Source organism: Manacus vitellinus, unplaced genomic scaffold (genome assembly GCF_001715985.3).
Source record: "Manacus vitellinus isolate BGI_N305 unplaced genomic scaffold, ASM171598v3 scaffold_3_pilon, whole genome shotgun sequence".
NCBI lineage: Eukaryota > Metazoa > Chordata > Aves > Passeriformes > Pipridae > Manacus > Manacus vitellinus.
The window spans coordinates 2,722,740-2,749,437 of NW_021940535.1; the positions used below are offsets into that span (position 1 = coordinate 2,722,740).

General features: G+C 40.1%; 1 protein-coding gene across 3 annotated transcripts in view; it reads right to left on the reverse strand.

The window, feature by feature from the left end:
* GLI3 (GLI family zinc finger 3) overlaps positions 1–26,698 on the reverse strand; it is a 210,545-nt gene that overhangs the window by 145,753 nt on the left and 38,094 nt on the right. Inside the window, exon 1 of one of the 3 annotated variants that reach the window (XM_018075745.1) lies at positions 1,827–1,876. The exons of the other annotated variants lie outside the window; for them this stretch is intronic. The gene's annotated coding sequence lies outside the window, so the exon portion shown is untranslated. Of the gene's footprint in view, positions 1–1,826; positions 1,877–26,698 lie in introns of those variants that run through there. 3 annotated transcript variants of the gene reach the window in all.

The window sequence follows — 26,698 nt, forward strand, 5'->3', positions numbered from 1 at the left end:
TCCATATAAAGATAATATTTGTTAAAACTGCCATCCTGGTATACAACAAGAAGCCGATGTCTGTCTGCAGGCTCCACTTTTATACTTTCCTTCTCAAAACATGCATGTGTCATGAATCAAGGTACTAGTGACTATTATGGAAAAGTCTGATTTTTCAAATTGCTGAATGAAATTCAAAACCTACTTTCAGTAACCTAGAAACTAAAGTAAAAATATGGTTTGTTTTAATAAGTTTTCCCCTTTTTTGGTTACTTGAGGAAAAAAAATAAAACGAGAAAAACAAAAAAGCAGCACTTTTCTTACTGCATCATCCATCTTTCTCCCCATTATGAAGTTATCGCCGTGTGCTGCGACGAGTCAAAAGTTTCTGTGCATTGTCTGCCATGCAAAAATTCCCTCAGAAGTATTTAACTACACATGATGGCATTTTTGCAATAGTGAGGCATATTCATTGACCAAACAGTTCGCTAAGCATTTGCTTCATGCTCCATGCCACTGAGCTGCTTTTGGTAGGGGATAGATGAGAAATTTGACAGCACCCACGCTCCAGGACACGTAACAGTCAGAGGTTTGCAGGAGCTCCCCCAGCGTGGAGCGGGAAACTCGTCTTGCAGAAACGCTGCCTACTCTCACGGCAGGCGAGCCACTCCAGAGTGCCAAAAGGGGAAAGCTGTCTAATCTTGTTCTGGTTCAACTGAATCGTTCAATAAAGTTTCTAGAGTAAGTGCAGGCAAGACGCACCAGGCCAAATTATTGACAGAACACACTGTCCACCATGGCAACAAGTGGGATTCTATAACAAAAATGTAAGCAAACAGCCCACTTCTCCAGCAGCGTCTGCCAAAGGGGCTTTACAGCCAAATACACGAGAACTGTTTTGTTACTGCTCTGCTCATGTTTTAGAAGCAGGGCCAGCTTTAGTGTCAAAAGAAACATTTGATTTACTAAAATGTTGCAGAGACACAAATGCCAAAGTTCATCTCCACCTGATTCCCAGTGGTGGGAGCCCACCAACTCCAGTATAATTCATCCCACCTTTTGTGGGTGTAAGAGAGAAAGGTTAAATAAGAGAAGAAAAAGAAAAAAATAATCATGCCCCAAGAGCAATCTGCATAAGCTTCTCTTTCTTGATGTATACCCTTACTCTGACTTAACAAGCCAGTAGCCAGAGACATGCGTTAGAAATGCCCAGTCTAGAATGATCACATTAATCCAGGATTCTCCCATCCACTGAGAAATACCTTATTTAGTCCTGCTATTCTAATCAGGAGCCGTTTTTATTAGAACTGCTGAGCACTATGGAGCACCTCACTGAATCAAAAAGCTTTTTCAAAAAACTCATGCTGGATAGTATCACTGAATAAACGTACTTTTAATTGCTCAGCTAATTTACCCAGAAAGTTAAAAAAATCAGTACAAACCAAAACCTAATGAAAAAAATCCATATAAATTTCTTTCCCTGTTGAATTTTTTGTTGTTTTTTTTTGTTTTGTTTTGTTTGTTTTGGGGGGGTGTTTTTGTTTGGTTTGGTTTGGGTTTTTTTTTGTCATGAACCAAGACAAAGTAGAAGCTCTTTTACTTTAAACCCCTTATAGTCAGCAACTAAAAAAAAGTTGAAATCTATTGATACACCACACTAAAAATCAGTCCCAACACACTTCAGAGACACCCCCGCTTAAACAAGACAACACCAAGCCAGTTAAATCTGTTTATGTATTAAGTTTCATCACCACATTTCTGCATGCAAACTTGCAGAGAGCATTACTATCTCCGGAATGATCTGCAAACGCACTTAGGCTGGGTAAGAGAAAAGACAAGGTACTTACAACTCAGTCCAAGAGACCCTGGCTGACGGTCCCTCTAAGCTCTCCTCTTCTCTTACCAAAATTCTCTGGCTACCAGGACATGGGCATTCCTCCCTCTTTTCCTCTTTCTCTCTTTCCCCCCCTCTCCCCATCTCCCTCCCTCTCTCTCAGAGGCAGTGCTTCTCCCATTAGAGGAATTAAAAGTGGTTGGTGCCATGCTAAATTTAACAAGCTCATTAGTATTCTTCCTGTGTGCTTCCTAGTGAACTCTCCCTATTCAAGCAGCTCTCTCTAGCTGAGGGGTCAGGCAGCTAATCATTAAATCAAACTAATGTCACCCTATCACAATCGGCCTAAGAGAAGGAGGGTTTATTATTTCAGTTTATGCTAAATAAACGGTTTTACAAATGGTCTCCAAGCAAGGTCAACAGCAGCTTCAATTACAAGACAAACTTAACAAGAGTTGCTATAAACCAAGTGCTCCATATTGACCTAAGCACAAGCTCGGCTCTGCATATTGCCACTAGCAGGATTGTACAGGAATGCATATTGTAAAATAAAGGAAAGGGTAATCTTTTCTTTGCCAGAATTTGTGACTGCACAGAGACTGCTCATTCACCTCTCCCCAACCAGATTGCTGCTCAGCTCAATTCACCCCACACAAAGGCTGAAGACCAGACCTCAATGGACCGAGTGAAACATGTTCAAAACTAGGCTCTCTATTGTGACTGAATTTCTTAACATCTTTTCAAAAAGCGGAGAATGCCTTGAGGCTAAAGGAAGAAACAGGCTAATGGTGAATTGGGAATACTGAGCAAATTTCAGAGCCCTTTCCTCCTAGCTTTTGAGGTTGAAAGCAAGCTCTTTCCTTTCAAGTTTCAAAGTCCTTTTTCCTCCCGCAGTGTCACAGAAGGATTTGAAAAGAAGGTAATTGTGCTCACAGTCCCCCTGATCAGAGCTTACGTCCTATTTCTGGTATTTCAGAATACTTCTTGCAATAATGGTGCATATAGCTCAATCCCTTAACCATCCTGCACTCTGCAATTGCTCATTAAATGAACAATTGCTGGTATAAAATGCCTTTTATGTTCAAGGTCTGGATATAAGATAAGCATTCTAGTACTCTAAATTTGGTTTACTAAGGAAACTCTCCATCATTAAATTACAAAACTGAAGTCAGAATATCAGTCTTTCCCAGAAAAGTAGCATTTTAGGTTGCTGTGAGCCAGAAGGAAGGGGAAAGATGGAATGTAAAAAAGATTGATTATTTAGATTCTTAATAGAGCACATACCTAAGTAAGAAAGCAATTCCCTTCATGTTTAAGAAAGTCTAAGTTTTTGACGCTTGATATTTTCTTTCTCGAAATGATGCAATAGAGCAACTGCCAGGCTCATTAGGACACCTGTATCTGCACCTTCTTGCATACACACGCTGATCACTACTCTCTGGCCACCTTAAGAGCAAACAGGAGGAAGTAGATCAGGAGGATTGTGCCTGCCTTTGAAAACAGTGCATGCTGTAACTGAAATTTTGTTTTGGGTGGGTACAGTAGTTTGAATTGGGCACTCCTGGTCCCAAGTTTGTTATTTTCCTGCATTTGGAGAAACTGCACAAGAAGTACGCACTCTGGAAACAGTAACACAGATATGAAGCACAATGTTCATAACTGGTTTTAAAAATAGACTCCAATCACAGGAGAGGCTACAAAATCTGTTAGATAACAAGTACTGTACTCACTTTATTAGCAATGCTTAAGCATACCTTATACAAGACTTTTGTGTTTATAAATAACATACATTATCTGAGCTCACCACTGAAAATGTATAGTTTTATATTCCCACTTGAAATGGATTTTCAGCTTAGTTATTTTTCCATTATCGTATGTATAGTATTTTTCAAGAACTGATTTGTGACCTCTGGAATATGAATACACAGTTCCTTTTTGGTTTTGTTTGTTTGTTTTGAAAAACCTGTTATATTCTTTCTTTGTAATCTTAAACTTTCACTGGAAGAAAAAGGAGTTATCAACAAAGCAGAGAGGACCCCACAAAAACCTACTTAATACTCTCCACACTCTTCCTTATTTTCCTCAACTGTGACATACGTTCATTTTTGCTGCATCTACTGCACAACTTAGTTCAGTTCTGTTTTCAAAAGTACAGAGGAAGACAGAACATATTGCATCGATAAAGTGCCTATGATTTTGGAAACAGAGCCTGATTATACACTCCTCCGGGTCAATGGCAGAGCTCCCACTGACCTGGACGAGACAAGACTGGGCCTGTGCAGAGCCCACACTGCTCCAACACCAAACCACCAATGCACTGTTATCAGTAGAACGTCGCTCGCAGCCTTTTCCAACTGTGTACGTAACTCTTCCCCAAGACTGCTGGAGAACTTGAGAATGGTATGAAGCAGCTTAAAAAACTCAGGTGAACTTTTTCAGACCCCTAAATCAGAGAGAGCCTTGTTAGTAGCAGTGCCTTAATCTCAATTTTTTTATTATCCAGATGAGTTTACACTGCTTGCTGCCTCCCCAACTGCTCCCAGCTAAAACCAACTGGCTGAAGTTAAACAGATGTATATGAAATCATGTAAAATAAAACTACCTTTCAAGTTTCATACAAGCAAACACCTACCGGATTTAACTGAGAGTCTGCATCCTCAAACCCCAGGATCAGATCTATAGAACAATGCTAAAAATCTTCTATAAGCTGAAAAAAACCTAGTTAGGAAACACAAGAGGTAGCTGCGCACACAGCTATTTACACAACAAGGCACAGGGTGCTGTGGAAACCTCCTTGTTAGTCCCAGGACTCTCAACCTCAAAGATGGACGAGGAGGGCAGAAGGCAGGGCTGGGCTGCCTTACACATGATCCTACATCTCACTGATCATGCAGGATATGGGGAAAGAAAGAGAGAAACATTTGGGTATATGCCTGAAGTTACTGACCTGACACTTGAGCCATCCCACTGTCTTTAATGACTTCAGAACAAGCTGCTGAAGTTGCTTGCTGTGAACCAGATTCCCACAGTATCCTGTTGGCCAAGTTTGCCTCAAGCTGCCCAGCTGAACCACCAGCTAGCTGAGACGTGAAGCCTGAACCCCTGCAATGCCCAGCCGCAGGCCCAGCCTGCAGGGCTGAGACTCTCTGGGAAGCTAATGGAGGGACTAATTCTCAGCAACTCACAAGGTCAGCCTCCAAAGAAGTCGGAGCCTCATTCCTAAACAAGCCTTCTCCCAGCCCATTTCCACACAGGCTTTAAAATAACAAAAACAAACAATTTAAATCAAAACAGCTGAAAATCATTTTCTCCCTTCCCAAGTTCAGGGCTACGTGTTTCTCCCATGGCAGACAGTGGATTATTGCGGTGATACTTAACACCGCTGGAGAGCGCAGCCCCCAGCACTCTGGTTTAGGTGTTAGTGACGACATTGACTGCGGCAGGAGAAACACTAAACCCTGCACCTAGGTACCAAGCAGGTGGTGAGCTTTTAAGTTTACCTTCATGGGGCCTACAAGGCCCAAATTCTGCTTGCTTTACTCACACTGTAATCCCAGGGATTCAGTGAAACTACCTGTGCAAGTAGAGCAAAAGGGATGCATGTCCAGCATCAGAAAGGCTCCAACCATTTGGCACAAATAGTCTGTGCCTGAAAAATGCATTGGAGGTGTTTGTTAGCACGTGGAAATGCTGGAAATTAGCTTGATGAGAAAGGGGCTCTTAGTATTACAAGTGCTTTGTAGTTCCAGTGGATAAGAAAAAAAGAAAGCCTTAATGCAGAAGTAGAAGACATTTGAAGGTAGAATTAACTGGCAAAATTAACCTGTTTGATTTCTCCTTTTAAATTTGAAGAACTAGAAGGCCAGCAAAAGCATTTCCCTTCCTTGATATAATAAAATTTTATGTTTTGATTTTGCTGCCTAAGTGTTGGAAAACTCACATGAGAAAAAGAAATCTCTAGAAAAACCAACCTTACCTTATCATTCCTCCTTTGAAAATACTGCTCTACCTTACAAAAATCAGCAAATTCAGAAATGGCAAATTACTGTGCAACAGCCTCAGCAAACTAGAACATTTATTCAAAGTCTGCTGATCAGGGCTAAAACTCAAGCTTTGCACTTTCAGAATATCTTCAAGATCACTGCCCTTCTCCAATATCTAGCCTCTTCAAAGAGCCAAGAGACTCAAATACAACTTAAAGACAATGACAGACATGAGCATCTGACTATAGGCAGCCATTTCTCAGAAGGAAAAATTTCCTCAGCCTATTGCAAAACTCTCAAAAGGATCCTGATTTGAAAACATTATGAAGTTCCTTCCATTAGCCAGTTATTAGACTGTTAGTCACTGCTTACTTTGAGCAGGCTAATTAGTTACATCAAAGGCGCTACAATAAATTCCCAGGAGGGTTTGGAGGGGGATATATTTCTTAACCATCTAATAGCACGTTTATGCCTATCTGAGGGTAACTGCCTCATTTCGCTCAGACACTGGGGGACATATTCTGTGCTGTCACTTTCTACCAAGCCAGCAGCAACATCAGGCCTTAAAGGTGTTTGTAGCCTGATATAAATTTGATTAGCCACGCTTAAAAGCCACAAAAGAGTGAAAGAGGAGTTACAAAGCCTTTGGTGCACCATCTTCCTTTGCAACATCTTCAGCACAGTCACCTTGGCCTTGACAGAAAAAAAATTATTATAGTGTTGCATACGAACAGAATCGATATTTCTTCCCGTTTTCCTCGGGTGGGTGCAAACAGCTAAATGAAATCATTAACAAATAGCTAAGTTGTTTGCAACAACCCAGGCAACCCTTCAGTTTAGACGGCAGATATCACCTATTTAGTTGCGAAATTTAATTATTGCTGCATCCTTTTGCACAGTTGCAGTAAGAGTCGATGTTTCCACTATATCCCTGTACTTCTGGCCTCAGAAGCATACCAGTTGTTTAAAAATATGTTATGGGTTATCCAGTCCTGATTTACAGTGGCTGCAATCTCAGTAGTGGACAATGATTTCATCAAGGTCTCAGGGCAAAATTTGAATGCCATATACATCTCCCTGTGCATATGTGTATGTATTTCTATATCCACAAGTGTGATCACAGGCACCCTCAAGTTCAACTCCACCTCACATTCCATAAAATCCAACCAATTGCGTGTGGGGCTCTGTATGATACATGATGTCTGTACAGAAGTGTCCACACAGGCAAGCTGGATACCTGAACCTAGAAATGAGACTTTTCACATGCTCACATGCCTCATCAGTAGTCTAAGTAATTCAGAAGAATCCTACAAAATAAACATAAGGTTTACAGCAAAGGATGTTTTCAAACAAAGAAAAAAACTGGCCCAGAAATCTCTCTAACCCTGTACACCAAATGACTTGATGTTTTGAATGATCTTCTGGACATCAGTGCATTAGTTTAAAACAGCAGAGCTCCTAATCCACAGATATTGTGAAATATTCCTTTTAGCAGTACTACCAGGAATATGGTATTCTGAGAACCCCAAACCTGACATCATTTATTTACCTATAAACGTTAAAGTTCAGAAGCTGTCTTCCCTGCCCGGAGACACTCCTTACAAAAGAAAAAACTCTCCTTAAGCCTTTTGACCTTCCCAAACCTTCTCAAGGTCAAAACCTTGAGAAGTTTTTGACCTTCCCAAACACCAATCTGTTTTTCCCCCCCTGCTCACTTTCTTCTCAGTTTTCTCCACTAAAGAGGATGCACAAGCTCTCGCAGAGGTGCACGCTGCAATACTACCTCACACAGTGAGTCATCAAAAATACTACCACCAGCCACAAGCAAGCAGCTTGGGTCCCAGGATGAGTGCATGTGAGTGGGCAAGGAGGGATGGAGATTGGAGAGCCTGGAAGGAAAGGATAGACGAAAATTTTGATAACATGGTCTCCCCTCCCCTCATCTAGGGGTAAAAATGCTCTTAAAAGCTTTGGAGAGAAGGCTTGTGGTACATGGAGTTAGAGAATGTCCTAGTTAGAACAGCTGGGACCAGTTCATCACTGTATGGGTGCAACCCAAAACTGTGTATTCTACAGCCTTCCATGCCATTTCCCAGAAAGTGTTAGCAATGAACCATTTACACCCTCTGCCCAGAGCAGCCTGACTCCTCAGGCTATAAACTGGGTGTTAAGAGGCCTGCCAGATAGGAGGGTGCCTCCTGTCCTCACACCCATTGTGGAACTCCCCGCCCTGAGGGAGGCACTGGGAACTCCTGCCTGAACTGGAGAATATATAATCTCGGAGTCTTGGAACTTTTTTAACCACTCGTGGGATCCAGAGGAAGACTGCAGATCATCACTCTCAACCAGACTGCAACCACCACTCTCAACCAGACTGCAATCACCACTCTTGACCAGACTGCAACAGCACTCTCACCAACAGGTTTTCCCCTCTCCCTTTACTTTGGATTCAGAGGGCCCAAAGAACACCACTCTGTTCATGCCCCAGGGTGCTGGGTTATACATTTGGGTTTTGTGGGTTAAGACCAATTGTTTGTCTGTATAATCGTACTTATTGTATTATTTTATTAAATTGTTATTCTGACTTATAATCTCTCATTTTGAGTTGGGTTCATTTCCCCTGCTGGTTTACCTTTAAACCAGCACAAAGAATTGACTACCGCTCACCAACTTCCTCGTCAGAGCTTCTTCTCCTCCCTTCTTCACTTCCACTGCACACTTCTGGCCAGGGTTTCTAGCCTCCGGTAGGGTCCACCAGCCTTGCCTGCTACATTTGAGAAGAGGCAAGAAAACCTGAGACACACCAGTTTTGTCCAGGTTTCTGAACACGACCTCATAGGGAGAGGACCTGCATGCCAACCAGATCGCTTTATGGATCAAAACAAGTTGATGGTTAATGTTTTCTGTGCAGTTTTAGGGATGACGAAAACTGATTTTCAGACTTCATTTTTTGATTATTTCCGCATTTGTCTTTCTAACCTTAGTACTGTGTAATAGATTTTAAAAGACAGTGGAATACTGGCTGCAAGCTTTTACTGATCAACCATATACACATACTTAAGTGCTTATAACTGTCTTAAGCAACATTATATATTTCCATTTATCATTAAGTAATGGACACCTGAGATCATAAAGATAGCCAAGTTAGAAAAACACTACCATGTTCAGAAAGAAAGCATCAGAGCAATTTAAAACAGCACTCTTTTCCTACTACACTAGCCATGGCCGTTCAAAAAGACGATTCTTAAATGGTTAATCATATTTTGCTGGCTTCATCTATGCACAATCTGGCAAAAGGAGATTTCAATGTTTACTTATGATTTTTTCCTTCTCCTTCTTGGCTACCTAGATTTTCAGGCAACATTCATTTCAGAGAAAAATGAACTAAGTTTCATCCCAAAACAACATAAATAAACATGATTTGTATGGAAAGGAGGCTGGGAAAGGGAAAAGGAATCACTTGCAAAGTTCACTTGGCTATATACAAAGCAAAATAGATTAAAAAAAAAGTCACTGTATAATGTCCAGGAGTATAGTCACTTCTCTGTGCTGCAGAGGAATGCAAAACTGTAGTCAGTGAAAAAGGATCCATTCCAATACAGAAAGTATTCCAACAAGAGAATTAGCAAGTTTTGTTGTTTTTTCTTTTTATTTTTAAAAAACAAAGTAGTACTGCATCTTAAATGTATCACTAAGAATTCTAACTATTTCTAAACATACCAGGCATGATAGAATCAAAACTGGAAAACACCTTCCTCCACTTCTGCTAATACATTTGGTATGATAAAAAGGTGCAACACTTGCACTAAACAAAAGCAAGGCAAAAAGAAACAAAACTAATTTCAGAAAGGGTGCTTCCTCTTGACAAACAAAGAAAAAGAACCAGAACATTTTTTAAAGGAAAACATAATTTCCACAAGCATTTCACACACAACTGTCATGAGGGACTGAACTTCCAAGTTTCTGCAAAAGTAAAACTGTTGTGGGAGGGTGGAAGAATTCATGGCAAACTCTGGACATCGAAGATCTTTCTGCTCCTCATATCTCACCCTGGTATTCCACAAGCTGCTTCACTTCTCACAACTTTGTCTTCTTCATGCACCAAATGCATAAAACACTGATAACTGATTTCATAAAAGGATTTTTATATAGCAAATAAACACAATATGACTGAAGGATTCAAGGGCCATTTGATTTATGTACAGTAACATCCACTTAGATTTCAAGACAGAATATGTTGAACAGTCAGCCCAAAGCTGCCCTAGAGATCACCCTGTATGCTAAATGTTCCATTTCTGAAAAACAGTGTGCCTCCCACTTCTATTACATAAAATGGTTGTCCACAACTTGCACAACTTGTCCACAAAAACATAATTGTTAGCCCTACTGCTATTCTGTCAGCAGAAGAGATACCTCATCCAAAACACACTGCTTCCCCCTCTTCATAACTTAACTATCTTAAGTGCTGAATGATGGCTTTTAATAAGCTTCATAAAAAAAAAAAAAAAGAATAATACCAGTGGACTTGATTTACCAGCATCTCTACAGGTTGCTAAATAGCTGAAGAAACTTTTTGCAAAAGAGCAGCCATATTCTTTCTTCCCCAGTGCAAAAGAGAAGTTCCATCTCGCTGGCACCATGAAGAATTCATTTTTTTCCTTTATAGAGAAACCATAACCTCTTGGATCTATAATAGAGTTATCTCTCATATCATACTCCCAAATTCATCAGATTAAGAATAATACTTTTATGCTAATCTTAATGTTCATACCAGCTTTACCACAAGTCTTGTAAACATGAAAACTAGAAGACAACCTCTGTTCTAAATACCTTTAGATACCTCTACAGTTATTCATGACAATGTTGTCAACCATTTGTTTTATTAACATATCTCCCTGCAGAGCATATGAGATTTAACACATTTGTTCTATAAAATTCAGTTAGCCTTTTTAGATGCACCAGAATTGTAACATCAAAACTGGCTAGCTGTAAAGAAGAAATTTCCATTAGAAAATGTTTTTTTTTCATTGCAAAAAGACTGACAGTCCACAGCCATCTCACAGCAGAATACATACTGGGCTTGCTTGTTGCAACTCCTTTCTAAAGACTAGACAAAAATCTTTTCCAGAGCAGTAAGGTTACCACTGTCAGCTGCACTGAACTACATACTTCCCTCTCTTTCGGGTCTTATCTTCAAAAATCATGGAAACAAAGATGTAAACTTGGACATTAAAGAGTGTTAACATCAAAGTACATGCACTACTTTTGATATTAACCAAAGCCTTGAACCAGCAATCTAACTGGCACAAATCAGGGCTGTCTATGTAATTTCAGAAACAGCTGAACTGAGCTCTCTGCCGTGGCCTGCATTTGCTCACCAACTTTTCAAAGCACAGTATCCCTGTATGTTTTTACAACTACCTGCCAATCAAGAAAGCAGCAGGAATCCAAATTCACTTCTTGGCATCTTCACCATTTATCTGCCCACATTTCTAACACATGAAGCTTTCTATTTCTTTCTTTTCCTTCAATAAATTTTAACATCTCTATCCAGGGCAATTTCTTCACATTGACACAAATCATGGCCTGTATAACATCCCTGCCATTTGGTTTACATAAAAATTACTGTTTATTTCAATTTAACTGAAAAAAAAAAGAATACAGAAGTGCATAAATAAACTATGCAAACAGATGCCAATAATATACTTGTCTACACAAGACTCTCAGAACATGTTACCTCATAATATGTCATACAACTTCAGCCGCAGCAACACAACATGGCTTCAACTAGTGCAGTGTATGCATCTCAAGGTACCAATATAAACATCAGGGTAAATGGAATGGAAGGAGGAAAGGGAAGAAAGGGAAGAAGGGAGGGATAGGGAGGGAAAGAGGAAGGAAGGAAGAGAAGGAAGGGAAAAAAAGATGCTCAGATTTGGATTCCTAGCATTTTTGGTACCTTATTAATGTTTTATATTAACAGGACAAAACCCAGGATCCAGGATGCATGCTGTGATGCAAGACACTGTACTGCATAACTGTACTCAGAGGGATGGCTCTCCTCCCATACTACACCCTTCTTTTCCCTCATTTCTGAGGGAGGTAAGGGTGAATAATATCAAGGGAAGGCAGAATGGAGTTTGGTATCTACTCTACATATCTTTCAAACCAACTGATTGGATTAAGCCATTTTTGTATGAGGCAAGAATTTCTATACTAGATTTCTACCAAAAAAAAAGCAGCAGCCAGGTGGAAGAGATGCTGTAATACCAAACCTCTCACATCAAGGTTGCAGAGTGATTTCTCTGCATCATACGAGAAAGTATTAAGGGGCAAGGTGCAATGAGCATCTCACCAGAAAAAAACTTTGATCAGAGTCAGCATCTTATTAGACACAAGAGAATCAAGAGAGAAAGCCATGCCCTGGAGGCAATTCCCATTTCTACTCCAAGCAGCTTTGCATTTTGAGCAGAGCTGCTGATTAGGGATGTGACTTAGAGCAAGTTTCCAGGATAAATCTTAAAACAAAGCAGTGCCAGAATGCAACAGAAAAATTACATGTGGTTCTGTGAACTTCAGCAGTGTATGGATGACCCAGACATCCATAGTGCTTGTAAGTTATTGAGTATTCTCTTGAGGACCAGGCAGCTATCTTCCACAGTCCCCCTCAACCACCGAGAAAGAGAATACACAGAAATGCTTTCATAAACCCCATGGGTTTGTCAACCACTCATGAAACTATATGCAGACATGGAGACTGACTATAGAAACTATTCTGCCAGGCTGACCATAAATTCTCTCACAAACTGAAAACACTACACATGCACAGCCTTAATGAAGAAAAACAATTAAAAATGTGGCCCAGGACTGATCGTAGTCAGCTTCATAGACTAGGAGCATGGTTGTAGAAATGTCAGGTTTGTATATCAGAAAGCTGGATTTACTGGCAAAAAGGTTCTCTCCTCAAGTCTCCTCTCCTCAACTTCTCAACAAAACGGCTCTTCACTTCAGTGAAAGCAGGAAAAAATGGCAGTGGGCCCAAAGGAAGCAGGAAACAAATTGCAGCTTAAACCAAAAAAATACCTATGGTCCATCAAGTTGTCTTGTTACTGAGGAGTAATTAAAATTTTAATGGAATGCAAGCAGGTTTCTAATCATTAGGCAACACAGTGTCAACAATATGGTTGAGGGATAGAAAAAAAATCTTAAACTTATTCACGTAGGACTCTGTCCTGAAGCTACTCATCTGTGGAACACCAGTCACAAGAGTCCCTTATACCACTGCAACTACTTTGCAGTAGTAGGTCGTTAATTTATTTTCTCTCATCCCAACTTGTAATATTTTACTTGTAAGAACTTGAGAGCAGGTATGCATTTTTGCCACAAGTGTAACAAAAAATGAACGTGCACTCTTTATGAAGCATTATACATCTGTGCACACACAGAGCTATCAGAACATAAATAACACAACAAGAAAAAGGACAGTTTGAAAGTAATGTCAAGCACACAAGGCATGGCAAAAATAAAGTTGCTTGTGCAGCATCAGTTACAAGTTCACATGTGTAACTACCGTCTGCTTCAAGATGCCTACAAAGTAACATGCCATTTTTTTCTGCAGGACCCCAGCTTCATCCAGCTCATGGAGTGGACAACATGTGTTTAATAAGCAGTTTGCCACTACCTGATTCTCATCTCGGAGTTCAACGTGTGGTCCCTCTGCTCCATGTACTGTGCTTCACTGAAGCCTAGTTTCTGCAGACAGAATTAACTTCCTCATGGGCTTTCTCTGACACTCATCACAATATCTGAGTGCTTCATTAATATTAACAAAATGTATTTCACAACAGTTCTGCAAGGTGAAGAGATGGTATTATCCTCTACCAAAAGAGACTACCCATTTGGTGTCACCAGTTTTATGCACATAGTCTGAAGAGCCTGAGAACCCATTTTTGGAGTATTTAGCATCATTTCTACTTTATAGAGATTGTGTTTTCAAGCATTATCTATGACTGCATGTGTTAGCATGCACAAATGACTGCCTTTTTGAAAACCAGATGCGAGTTACATATAAAGAAAAAAAGCAAAAACATCTATATTGGTGGTGTTGAGTTGCTCCAAATAATAAGAGTTCCAGGTTTGATGTAATTAATGACACCTCAAAAGGTCCTACATATTTGCACTTTTGTGGTTGTGACTGAAATTTCCTCACTTCTGGGGTCATTTATAAAAAGTCACTCTACTAGCAGATATTTTATTATCTAAAAGGTAAGTTCAGACTATTATAAAATAAGAAAGTGGGGGAGAAAGAGAGAAATATTATAGTCACATGTCTGTTTCTTCAGGCCACCACACTAGGAAGGGATGAATGCCTGTGATCATTTAATTAAAGACTGCATTATAATAGACAGGCACAGAGAATTCCATGTTGGCATTCCTGATTTTGTGATATAAGTAATATTCCTTTAATTTAATGACTTGCATGTAGCTTCACTGAGTATAAAAAAAAGCAACAAAGAAAAAAGGAAATGGGAAGCTGAACATGGCAGCAGTCAGAAATGGCAATTCAACCCACTGACCCTTTGAAAGCAAACAAAACACTTTGTAACCTTAGTAAATTATCATTTTCCAAGATATTCAGGGCAGAAGATGACAGACAGCATGTCAAGAGTTCACAGACAGTTGCTGATAAGGGCACATTTTGCATGTTGAATCTCACCTCAGGCTTTAAAAGGGAAGTTTGTTCTAGTGTGAACAAAATTGTTGCTTCTTCCACTAAAATATACTTTTTCTGCCCCATCTTTCACCTTGTTATTTTCAAAATGCTGCCTCTTCCCCACTACTATCTTCTCCTCCCGGTCCTATTTGCTATTCCAACCCTGCACTCCACAAATCTCTCATCTCAGACCCATTCTCTTCAGCCAATATCTGTTAGCCATGAAATCTAAGCTCTTTGTCCTATTCCTTGTGGGAAGAATCTCCTTGCTCAGTAGTTCCCATCTTCTCTCTCAATCTGTCTTTTTCTTAATCTTCAGTCATGCATGCCAGTCATTGTGCCCCATTCCTGATGATTCCCTGGTTTTCCCTCTAGGTTCCCTGTCCAATCTCAGCACTTGAGCTTGGGCTCCTTTCTTCAGGTTCTTTTTATGAGATCTTTTCTCCCTCACCCCTTTCTCCCTTCTGACAGGGCTCCCACTCTCCAACCCACATTCAATTAAACAGAAACTTTCCCCCATCGTTCTCAGCATCAAACCCTGAACTAGCACAGGAAAACTGATGGGAGTGTCTTTCACATGATATTCAGAACAGTGGGGATCCTGTAAGATCTTCTTCAGTTTCCTCTTGCTTTTCCCTTTACGTTGTTAGCATTGCCTTTTCTTTGATGCAGCTGGCTCCTAGTAGTGACAGACGAAGTACACGGTCCTAAGGTACACCTGCATGCTTTTCAGGAAGAAGAAAGATAATACCTGAGGAGTAATTATCCCTGCAACTCTCACAGTTGCAGTTAAGTCTGTGGAAATGCCAGTTCATACAATCAGAACTATAAAGTAGCATCCATCTCACCTAACTCTAGTTGTCTAGGCTCCTTTTATTGTTGGTTGCGAATTCACACCTCCAGACTGTGATTCAGCCTATCTCAAAATGGAAGGACTCATCCTTTGGACGTACATGACTGACTATAGATCATCCAGATGATTAATGCCAGTTAAAAACCTATCTTTCAGAAAAATAAAGGTAGATAAGACAAATCAACTATCCAACTTTTAGAAATACAGAGAATGCAAAGTGGTTTTTTCATAGTTTTCTGTAGAAGGTACTATTTTGCCATCCAGTAATAATAATAATAATAATAATAATAATAATAATAATAATAAATGCAGCCAATCCTCAATTTACTTCTGCAACTGTTTGGTCTGATTTAATCTTTCTATAACATAAGCACTCAAATTGAACCTAACAAATTTAATTCTCTATTACATAACAACAACCAGTATTGCAGGGAAACTTGAAGAGCAGTGAATAATTCTCTCTTTCAAATTATTCATCTAATCTTTACTGAAAAAACTTAAGTCCCAGTGATACATGCAGCTGCTTGGGACAGACCTGATCACCTTCTGTTACTGGTTAGATAATGAAGCCAGGCCAAAGAGTAAGAAAATTGGAACAGCAATACTGAAACAATAACCGAACACTGACTCTTGACTGCTATACAGACTAATATTTTTTAATAAGGGGTTATCAGTGATGATCTCAATGGTAAGATAACACAGCCAAATCAAAACAACCATAATTCTCTAAATTCTAGAGGAGAACACCAAACACTTTCAGCCTTATAACCTCTAAGACTATGACAGGTGTTTTTATGAGATAGGTAGATGGCTCCATTCCGAAATAAGTTCTCTTAGTCAGATGTCGTACTTCAGAGACACCTCACTATAGACATCCGAGTGCCTAAGATACAAAGGTACTGAATGCTGACAAGACCATTTACAGCAGTGAATCATTCAGAAACTTTCAGTTTGGGCATCTGAAGGTCAAGGTGTAAAACTATACAGACTGTATCATCACTGTGCAATTGTGGTCACGATTTACTGATTATACTGTCTTTAGCAACTGAATTTCCAAAACGTGTGTCCTAGAGAACAACTGGTATTAGTCTGTGCCTGGTCAGAAGACTGGAGATACAAGAGACCAAGATCTCCATGTGCAGCCAGCATTTCTATGACTTTCTCTATCTGTGTGTCTGTATCTGTTTTGACTGTTCAGACTATAAACTCTCCACAGCAGGAACTGTCTGTTTTTATCAGATATATATCCTCAACTGAGCAATGTGAGGCCTCTCAGAATGGGTCCTTCAAAAGCACCACAAAAATGTTTGGGGTTTTTTTCAGGCTATGGAATTGGAGTCTCTCATAGGACTACTGCAAAGCCTGTATTTAAGCATCAGTTAGCCAATGTGCATACAGTTGGATGCCTTTGCAATAAAAAGGTGTGCTGCCCATTCTGTGTAAACATGGTGAGGTCTCAGACATGGCTGAGTCTCACAAAGAAAGTGCGAGAAATCTGTTGACATGTTTAACTGGCATGACTCATATTTTACAAAGTAATATCTTGAATGCAACACTCAGAATATTCAGCCTTCCCTTCCAATTTTCATTTGAATGTGCCTTTTTTCACTGTTGCTGAGGTAGTTTGCCTGGACAACAGAAGACTGTGAACTTTCAAGTATTTCCCTCAACTTCCTTCCCTCTACCTCCATCACTGTTACCTCCAATAATGCTTGGAGAACATCACTTGAGCTGGGGCTGTCTGCTACCACTGATCTGATCACGTGGAGAAGAAAAAGCTCATGTACCCTATCTTGCTGAGAACACTTTTGTTTTTTTTAAATCCAGGATCCAGTGAAGATTGATGAACTGTACTGTACAATTAATTGTCGCTGTTCCCAGATGAGTTATTAAAGACATGGAGTAATTAAATCACATCTCGTCTTTCTTCTTACACAGTCAGGACAATCTCCATGTTAGAGAAACTAGGGTAGAAATAGGAGAGAAAAACTCCAGATTGCTTTACTTGCAGAGCTTGACTTAAGATGGCTTTGAAGCAGCCCATTGCTGGGAGACTTACAACCATGTTCTAAGTGTGGATGTTTGTAAATAGGGCTAAGGGTAACCTTAGTAATTCGAGAAAAATTCTCAAGCATTTGTCCTTAGCTGGTATACATTTAGATTTCATCTTTTGAGTTTTAAGTTTAATTTCAAACTCGGGGGAGGCTGTATTTACCACTGAGGGATAATATAAGTTTTAAAACACTGTTACCATCTCTTAACGCAAACCAATCTGGAGAGAAAATCAACCACAGAACAAAACTGGGACAAGGGAATTGTTAACAAAAAAATACTTTTCCCTTCAGCTCTACAAAGAGATCACAGAACAGCTCTTTACTCAAACCAGATTTTAGATGCTTCCTTCCGTGCACAGTACATATGGCTTGGATCTATTTTTTCGTTAAAACAGAGCTACATTTCTTCCTGTTAGTAAACATATCACGGCTTCTATGAGAACTAACAACAACAAAACTTTTCTTGCTTTTAATGTAGATTGAACATGGGTACTCTAAATAGGAAATAATTTCTCTGACCGTATGCATAAGCTGAATGGCTCTGTAAGAGATAACTAACAGGTAAAAATACAACCTTACACAAAAAAAGCCATTCACTTTTACACAACCAGCATTTTAAGAGCTCTGTATCTAGCAAAAAAGTACTTAAACAAAGACTGAATTTAACTTGACAAGAATACCTGTGTTACCACTTCCCCTCCAAGCTTACTTTTCCACCTTTCTTCTTATTCCACTTTTTTCTTTTATTTGCCACCCCTTTTATGCTTGCCTTTTTTCCTCAACAAAAAGTCACTGCCGAGTAAAATATAAAACGCTAGCACGCGAACAGATAATTCCTTCCCATTGCCCTATCACCCCTTCCTCTGCCATCCTGAAAGCAATACAGTCACTCAGAAAGAAAAGTTGATAGTAATTTTAAGCAAAGATAACACATGAAATATCGCAGGGTTTCATGCTTCACGCCTCACATATAACATGGCACTGTCCACCCACTCCAGCAACTGGCTCCTATGGATTTAATTTCCCTCCCAACCTTCTCAGTTTGCTGTCAAATACAGTAGTGAATTTGACCGCATATGTAAGCAGGAATGCAAAACTCCAGATTACTAGTAATGCTATTTGTCTATTTTGCACACAGAGGGTGGCAAAAAAAGCAAGGAATCTGCATAGAAAAATGTTTAAAAAACCGATTCAGCAGCTACATCTTGCTAATATTAACGATAAATCCAGCTGGCCAGAAATCCAGTAGCAAATGTGAGCATAACTGAGATGTAGAGAGATAACAGCATCTGGGGGTAGCTTAGGCAAACATAGGCAAAAAAAAGCTCTCTGCTGTATGAAAACTGAGCACTGGGATGGGGTGATGCACAGCAAAGAGGAAATCCTAGCTAATCCCACGGGCTACCCAGCTTTGGATGTGGCACTAACTTCCATTGGCAGCACGAGCCTGCAGTGGAAGACAAGAAGGGTACTGGGGAAGACAAACCTGTAAAGGAGATGATGTTGAAATGCTCTACAAATCAACTTCAAAAACTATGGACACGAGGAAAATATGCCACAGTGATGGCATCCAGGATTATCATGGTGACAACTGCATACAGTGCAATGAGCTTGGAAACGGCCAAAACAACAACTACAAGCCAGTAATTTTGAACAAAAAGATCTGATGTATCCACCCAACTCTGACAGACTAGTTATTTGATACTAATTGGGCTCTGTTAAAAGCACAGCAAGAAGAGGCTGTACTGTGGGGCTACGGACAGTAGTCATTTATCAATTCTTAACACAGACCTTCGTTATCGCAGCTTGGCATCAATACTGTGCTCTGAAAGCTTCCCACTCTGATATTTCCACAGTTGCTACTATGCCAATCACAATGACTTTCTCTGAAGCAACCAACTTTCCCAGCAAAAGGCACATACTAAATAATGACAAGCCTGAAGCTCTCTCATTAACATCCATCCATCCAAAATAAAAGCATGCAGTACATTGTTCCAACCTTTGTCCATACCTTCTCTTCCCATGGTCAAGCTGCCCAGACATCATTGCACATAAAAGGATCACAACAGCATCCTTGTTTTCATGGGTACCATACATCTTTTGACAGAACCAAACACTATTTTTTCCCTCTCAAAATTGATACAAATAAACAAGGTTATTGTCTTAGCAGGCTTGCAAACAAATGTACATCACAGATACTATCACTGTTGACATTTTACTTCCAGCATTTAAATCAGAGGTCTTGTCCATATAATAAGTACATTTCTTTCAAAATGGATGACCGCACGCATATATATAGTGGCAACAAGAGGAACTGAGATGTGTCTACACACCATTTGGAAGGGCTCTGGCTAAACCACTTGTGCTTTTCTTGAACTCATTTCTAGAAATATCTGGCCTGCTACCCCCGAGGTGTTTAGCAGAAGGCAGAGTGCAAGCAGACCAGTGACAAAGTGCACTGGAATGTCTCACTGCAAGAAACTGCCCAAATCAGACATAGAAGGATCGTTACAGCAGCCCATCAAAATAAAGGCATGACTGTCTAGTAACAGAAAACAGATCTGAGCAGTTCTTAGGCTGCTGGCCTTCATTAGCTCTCACGATCCAAACTGCATCACTGCTTATAAACCCTTCTTAGTAGAAGCTGTAACTTAAACAGCAAGAGAGAAGAGAGGCAGGGTTCAAGAGAGGACTTCTTTAAAGCCCCTGACAGTTATCCCTCATTAGCAAAGACAAACATTTCTTGGAATCAAAAAGGAGAAAATCTGAGGCTAAAGGAAGAGCAAGTTTGGTGTCATGGTATCCAGAAGGACATCACTTTGAAGTGTTGCTTCTTTGAAGTATGAGGAGTAATGGCAGAAATGTGAGATTCTTGTGAATGAAATTAAGCAACAAGGAAAAAAGTCAAAATACTCCTAGCATTCCTGAAGTATGCCAATAAGCAAGAAACCACAGCTAGGCTAGGCTGAGTATACTCCCACTCATGATACTGCAGTACCTGGACAAATATGAGAGCAAGACATACTGAGGACAAGTTTTAACTGATACTACCCCATACACTCCCCCTTCTTTCTCCTCTATGTCCTTTCAATTCCGAGCAGGAAGAGAAAAGTAAAACAGCAAACTAGAAAACATGATTTTAGTTTGTCATGTCAGCCGCCAGGATTAGCTTTTCAAAACAATAAATCACATGGTTATGGATATAAAAAGTTCACATATTACTGAAGTTCACTTTAATTGAAAGAGAGAACGATCCACCCTTTCTACAACAATGTCCCAACACTGAGAATCCCTCAAACAACAGCACCTCATTCTGCAAGACCTTTAGGTTTTCTCAGTGACAGTCAGCTCCAGGGACAGGGACACTCTCGAAGTACATTAGCAACATCAGCCAGTCCTCAGAGCCCTAGGTTTGGAGCAGTGCACACCAAAGCAGAGAGCTAATGCTCTCAGCGGCAGAGCTGGAAGCACAGCCCAGCAGCTGCAATTTGTCAGAACCCCACCCAAAACACTCATCATCTTTCAACTGCTAGAGTCCGTGTGGTCAAAAAATCTTCCTCTCATTTGTGGCAGTAAAAATTGTTGTTGAACTAAGTCCCACACCTTTTGGCAAGCTAATAACCAAAAAAACCCTCAGTCCAAATAATCTGTGTTTACTCTGTGTGACTCTGTTTACTCAGTGTTTACTCTGTTTAAAATCAGTGTTTACTCTGTGTGACCTCCTGTGTTTCTCTGACACATACTACGTTGATATACTGGGTCAATATTAGTTCAGATCAGTCTACATTTTATGCCAACTGCTCTTGCATCAATTTTTATCAAGTCAGATGGAGTTGTTGTATCCAAAACCCAAATGTTTTGTTTTATACCTTTCCTGTACAAATTGTTAAAGGCTTTGCATTGTTAAGCATCTGGCAAAAGTTGATTATGCACCATTAAATCTCTTCTTTCACAGGAGCATAAGTGGGTTCAGGGCAGCTATTAACATATGCCACGGTAAAACAGCATCATCCAGTAAAATTTCCATTTGAAAAAAACATCTTAAACATTGAAAAACACAAAGAAAACACATATATTTCTGTTCAATATTATACCTCTTCATTTAACATCTGTGCTGCTATTCTTCCACTTAGAGAACTTGCCCACCTTCTTGGGTGAAGATAAAATGTGCAGCCTGCTCCTTTAGAAGAGTAAGTTTTCAGCAAGTTTTGTGCTTAACACAGTAAGCACCATCTAGGTGACAGCCAAAGAATGCATATTTGATTTATCCAGGCCAAAGAGTTGCCTCAGAGTACTAAAAAATCCCCAAAATACTTACATCCCCAGAAATCACTCAAGTAAAAAGAAAATACAGAAGGAGGCCTTACACTTCTTATGGGGTTGCTCAGAAATTAGTCATTAGTTGGCTTAGAATCTAACATCTTTAATATTTACATAAAATATCCCTACAGCAACTACAAAAATTACCTGTCCAAAAAGAATAGCTACATGTACCTTCTAGCTGTGCTTGATACATTTTAGCAGCTTCAAGCAAGCAAGGAGTCATTGTTATGTGACCAGTCAGCAGAGTAGCAGCACAGACTGAGCTGGTCAAGGGGTCAGCAGTGATGCATCAGGTTTTCCTGGAAATAATCTGGCATGTACTGGCAAAATACTTGAATCCCTGTCCATTTAAACACACAAGTCACACTCAAGCTGCCACATCCACACAGGTACGACTTTCTCCACACCATTACAGGTTCATAGAGAACAGTGAGTAATCCCACACCTTCTACAGACTTCAGCATGGAGAAATCATTAGCATCTGTATTATAATGTTGTGAGTACAGATAGGCAGCACACACAATGGAAACAATAACTATAATTCTGTCTACACAAGTTAATGATATGTTATAAAATGAAATGTTAAAGGATTTCAATTGATTCCACAGAAGCCTTCACCTTCCTTGACTCCCAAAGGTATGCTAACAAGCACAAGTAGCCAAATATCAAATACTTCACTAGTAACTCATAATGTTACACACGTCATTTCTCCCCTTTTTGCAATGAAATCCAAAGGCATGCTCACCTCATCCAGGCCGCAGAGGATAGCTGTAGGAAGAACTTGAAATTTAAAAATCAAAAGAATGGGTTTCTCCTTTATTTCTTGAATTTATGATCAGCCTCGGCAAGCTGAAAGAGGAAGCTCTGTCTTGTCTCTGAAACTAGCCCAAACACTACAACCTGACCTCTCCAAAAATACTTCAATTTCAGTCTGGAGAAACTGTTTCCATGTTTCGTTTTGAATATCAGAGTAAAGGCTGACTTTTTAATGTGATGTTGTATCATTCCTAGAAATGCGGTAACACCGAAGTCAGAGAGGACTTTCTCTTGCAGCTTTATAACACAGAATAAAACACATTTAGACAGATGTACATTTTAGTTAATTATATTGTGTTCATCATCGTATTCAAGGAATCTGGTGGTAACATTTGATCAACCATAACACATTTGTTCTATATCATTTCTGTTTATAAACCACATGGAACCCATCACTTCTACCAGTCCTACAAAGAAGGCACTCAGCACCACCAGCCCTGCTCAGTAGTGTACAGTTCAATCATTTTGGCTTTTACAGAGCTCTTTGTAGTGCTGCTTACCATTGCTGCAACTGCAGACAATGCCTGCCATACTGACATGTCAGTAAGATGACCTGCTCAACAGATCACATTCCTACTTGAGATCTTCAGAACTAACAGCTTTTCTGCTGACTTAGGTCAAACCAGCCTCCAGGATAATTGCAGAATGAGAGAGCAAAGCTGCTCGACACCTGGAGCTGAGTTTAAAGGAAATGCTTATTTTAGTTTGGGAATATTTCTGTTAGTTTTCCCAGATTCTTACAGACAGGACACTTTTGGAATTAAAAACTTTCCTGTCAGCTTCATCTGGAAAATAGCAACCAATTAGCAAATCAAATTAAAATGAGAACAGAGCAGGGAAATGAGAATTATGAAATAAACTCTCATTGCACCTTTAAACACTTCTGTGTATGTGCCAAACTTTGCAGCATCTTTACCACAAATCAGAGTGTAGCCCCTTCACAGTCATGAGAGTAATACCTCAGCATTGCTGACCAGTATTCACAGGACTAACCCAGTCTAACAAGCCTCGACAGAACCTTATTTAAGAAATCTACTTATTTTAATATCAACATTTGGCATTGAAGTAAATGTTTATAAAAAGAGAAATAGTTTTCTTTGGGCACACACACTATCAGTAAGTGAACATAAAACATCAATATATACTGTTTGCTTACTGCAAATCTTGCAGCAATAAAATCTGTATCACATTCATTTCTAAACCAAGTTTGAATGCCTACAGCTTATAAACATCACCATCATGTGTCTGTAAAGAACTGCAGTGCCAGTATGTACAACCATTTAAATGATGTGATTCACAGATTTTCCTGTGTTTTGTGTATGTTGGCATATCTTGAGGGCATGCTCAGTCTAGTGTGGTGCCTGTTTTTCATTAAATGGGAACACTTTATAAAACAATAAATATAGCTTTTCATTAGAGCCCTGAGGCATCCATTCATTGCCTTATCTTGTCCCAAACAATTTTTGAAGAGACATATAATAAGAGTTCTCATTTTGCCAATTGCATTAAGGATTTAGGGATGGTGAATGAGCAGAAATAAAATCCGATATACATACGTCTACCTTCTTTTTAAACATACTAGCAATATCTCCCATTTCATTCTCTCCATCCTGCAGTGACTGGAGTCACTCCACTAATTCAGTGCTCAAGACTCTCAATGGAAACTAAAATATCATTACATAGGTAGCAGAAAAAGGGAAACTTTGACATATCTCTAACCAACCTGAAGAAAACTAGAATTGCCATTTCCATAAGTAAGACAGAGCTGAAAAGCAGCTCTAGAAAGCTCTAGGAACATAGAAGGTAGTGAATTTTGTTGCAATTACATCAAGTAGTGACTAAAGCATGAGAGACAGGTACTACTGAAATGAAGTAAGGTTATGCTGCCAAAGCAGCAACCCAAGACAGGCAACCAGGCTGAAGGAAAATCATGCAGGACAATTTCACAACAAAGGGAACTGTGGGGACGGCTGCAGTGAAGACAGGGAAAGAGACAAAGCAGACACTGGCCTGAGAAGTGCAGGGCAGTTTTAAATGGGGTTAACTCAAAAAAAAAGAAAAAAAAGAGAGAGGGCAAACAAGAGACATAAACAGGAACCTGGCAGAGAGAAATACTTAGCGAGGAGATCAGAAGATCAGGGCAAAAGGGTAACTCGAGAAAACTGAGAGAGGAAGGGAAGAAAACTGAAGAGGAGGTGAAGGCAGGAGAGGAAACAAAAACAGCCAGTCTTGCCATAGCATACACAAACAGAATTCCAGTTCCAAATCCTGGCAAATTCAGTAACTTCTTGTTTTGCTTTTCTGTGTCTTCCACTTATGCATCCTTATATTGCCTCCCTGCAGCAGGGCATCATCCTGTGCTAGTAACAGCTCCTGTCATCGTCCGCTGGGCAGCTCCACCAGGAACTCTGCCACCAAAAAGCCAGTGCCAGTTGATTTATGCTGTTTTTGTAAATCATGGTGTACTTCCACGTTTACCACTACAGACTACACCACTCATCACTTGTAGACTTCGGCTAATGAGAACTCTGGTGACTCTCAAAATATTTGCAAACTGAGGTTTCTTGTCATGAGAGTCATCAGTTGGGGCCTGCCTGAATATTGCCATTAAAAAAAAAAATTGTGGGAGAAGTTATTTTTGTTTCAGGTTTCTTTGGCTTCCTTAAGTAAAAAAAATTGTACAGGCCACTTCTGATGCATGAGGTTGCTTCAGCAGAAAGTCTGTGTTTCAGCTCAAGCTGTGATCTCACCCTCTCCTCCAACTTAAAAACATTCATACAGACTATTTTTCTAACTCTCACCATCCTAACCAAAACACGTGACATCACTCTTTCTATAGGTGTAAAAATGCCGTCTCTCTTTTCCACACACAGTATTGAATTACTTAATTAATCAGAAGGAAACTCTGAGTTTAAGAAGCAGGAAGAGAAGGGCTAGAAACTGGGGTTTGGTATGTTAAACCAACAGTACGTTAGTTTGTCATTACATTGTCATATTTTTTCTTCAGACGCAGGTCTCTCTTGAATGTTTTTACCTAGTTGGGTATTTTCTGTTTCTTTCTCTCTATCCTCAGTTCTGTTACCCTATTGTCTTTTCTATTTTCCTTGTGATTTACCACAGATGTCCTTTCAAAAACAAATGCTCACATGCTCATTTTTCCTTCTTTTCATTTTAAGCTTATGTCTGTCCTTCCTCCACCCACTGGCTCGCTTTCTCCTGGTTATCCATCACTTATTTTTAGCTTTGTTTTGGCTGTTTTACCTTCTATCTATCACCATTTTAAAAAAGTACTTCTCTCTTTTTTTTTTTAACTCAGATGTCATTTCCCTTACTTTGTAAGGAAGTCTCCTTGTTTCTTAATTTACCATCTTCCACCACTTCGCATTTAATTTTCCAACATCCCATAGCCCAGTCTTTCCAGTCCAGGACTGAACCATGCCTCCAGCAGAGCGCAAAGCACAGGCAAAGAAATATGAACCAAACTAGGAAGCAAATAAATGCAGCCTTGACTCAAATTCCCATGTCGAAACTGGACTGATGCCCCCACCAGCTGGTGGGAGTCCATTCCCTTTTCTAAACAGAGGAACAGCTTCCTGGCTGCAAAGGTATTAAGCCTGTGAGCCCTTGCTACCCTTCCTGTCTTAGGAGAGCACAGGACCTACCTCCTGCACCACTCTTACCACACAGTAGGTGCCTCCCCATTTCTCCTCCCTTGCCCTAGCAGAAGGAACATCTACAGCATTAGCCCTGAGCCAAGCAAGGCCAGTTTGATCTACGCTGCTGCCTTCACCAACACCTCCAGCTATAATACCTGCTGCCTGTTACCACAGAGACAACACACCATGGAGGCAAAAGGCCTGGGAGGGGAGAGCAGCAGGAGCTCAGAGCTGTCTTTCATGGGGATGCAGCCTGCGCACCACCCTCTGCTTCCCACTCCTCCACTCCCAGGCAGCAGGGAGTGAGAGCCTGAAGAGATCCTCCCTCCTGTAGGCAGCTAGTGGAAACCACTGCAAATTGTTTTATTGTCCTGACTCCTCTCTTCCTCCTTTTGCACAGGTGGGTAAGGAAAGGAAAGAGATCTTATTTTTCTGGTGAACTGAAGTAGTGTTATACCGGGCTTCAGAGTAAAAGCCAAGCCCTCCA